Below are 1,594 nucleotides of genomic sequence, written 5' to 3' on the forward strand. Positions count from 1 at the left end.
TGCTAATGCACCTGGAAAAGCAGCAGAAGATGGTCCAAGTCCTTGGGCCCTTGAACCCACATGGAATGAAGCTCCTATCTCTTGGCTTCAGCCTGACCCAGCCTGGACATTGTGGCTACTTGGGAGTAAACCAGTGGACAAAAGATCTTTCTATTTCTCCCTCCCTCTTTCTGTAACTTTGCCTTTCAAATAAATAAAATACATATTTAAAAAAATTATTATTGGGATGAGTGGCTGAATGCCCTCCTGCTACTGAGAATGGAAAGGGGCATATTAAAGTCAGCTATCTTTCCTATGCTGTTTGCTGTTGAATGAGTGTTATTCTCTTTTACCAAAAAAATTCTTAAGAGACCAGCCCAATTCTTAATTGTCAGGAAGGATGATCCCAAACCAACAACTCCAGAGTCAACATCATCAGTGATGACTTCAGTTCTGTAATATTTAGTTTGCTTCTGTTCAATGACTTTATTCAGCAACTTGTATCATTCAGCTACTCAGTAGTTCTCAGCCCAGGGTAATTTTATCTCCTAGGGGATATTTAGCAACATTTGGGGACATTTTTGACTCCCACAACAAGAAGACAAGAGGGTACTACTGGTACCTGTGTGTTGAGGCCAGGGAAGAGAATAACATCCTATAATGCAAGACAACCCTCATGAGAGAGAAGTATCCAGCCTCAAACGTGAATGGTGTCAAGGCTGAGAATCTCTGAGTTACTTGGAAATACAATTCAAGATGACTGTATTTTAGAAGGGTCAACAGGAGGTCACATTGCTCAATATTTTAAGTTCCCTGAGTTCTTCGTCAACGATTTTTATAGCCTTCTTGGGCAATTGGTCACAACTCTTTGAAGCTTTTCCAGACATAAAATGTTACAGTCATGCTTTTGAATGGACAACACTGATGCTTCTACCACCTACTTGTTGGAGCTTATATTGCTCCAGTTGAACAATTGCACATTGAATATAAAATGTGATATCTCAAAAATGAAAGGAAGGAAGGAAGGAAGGAAGGAAGGAAGGAAGGAAGGAAGGAAGGAAGGAAGGAAGAAAGAAAGAAAGAAAGAAAGAAAGAAAGAAAGAAAGAAAGAAAGAAAGGGGAGGGAGGGAAGGAGGGAGAAAGAGTAAGGATTGGAGGGAAACAGGAAGGGAATATCATTATATTCTTAGAACTGTATCTATGGTGCTCGCTTCGGCAGCACATATACTAAAATTGGAACGATACAGAGAAGATTAGCATGGCCCCTGCGCAAGGATGACACGCAAATTCGTGAAGCGTTCCATATTTAAAAAAAAAAAAAAAAAGAACTGTATCTATGAACTTTACTGAATCTGCTAAAAATTAAGTAAAATTGAATTTTTTCTAAAAGTTCATGGATAGGCTGGCGCTGTGGCTCAATAGGCTAATCCTCCGCCTTGCGGCGCCAGCACACCGGGTTCTGGTCCTGGTCGGGGCACTGGATTCTGTCCCGGTTGCCCCTCTTCCAGGCCAGCTCTCTGCTGTGGCCCGGGAGTGCAGTGGAGGATGGCCCTAGTCCTTGGGCCCTGCACCCATGGGAGACCAGGAGAAGCACTTGGCTCCTGCCTTTGGATCA

General features: G+C 42.6%; 1 non-coding gene across 1 annotated transcript; it reads left to right on the top strand.

Moving 5' to 3' along the window:
• The first annotated feature begins 1,182 nt into the window (after positions 1 to 1,182).
• LOC127490395 (U6 spliceosomal RNA) lies at positions 1,183 to 1,289 on the top strand. Its single transcript, XR_007918357.1, has one exon. It is a non-coding gene; the product is annotated as a U6 spliceosomal RNA (small nuclear RNA).
• The last annotated feature ends 305 nt before the right edge of the window (positions 1,290 to 1,594 follow it).

Source organism: Oryctolagus cuniculus, chromosome 2 (assembly GCF_964237555.1).
Source record: "Oryctolagus cuniculus chromosome 2, mOryCun1.1, whole genome shotgun sequence".
NCBI classification, from domain to species: Eukaryota; Metazoa; Chordata; class Mammalia; order Lagomorpha; family Leporidae; genus Oryctolagus; species Oryctolagus cuniculus.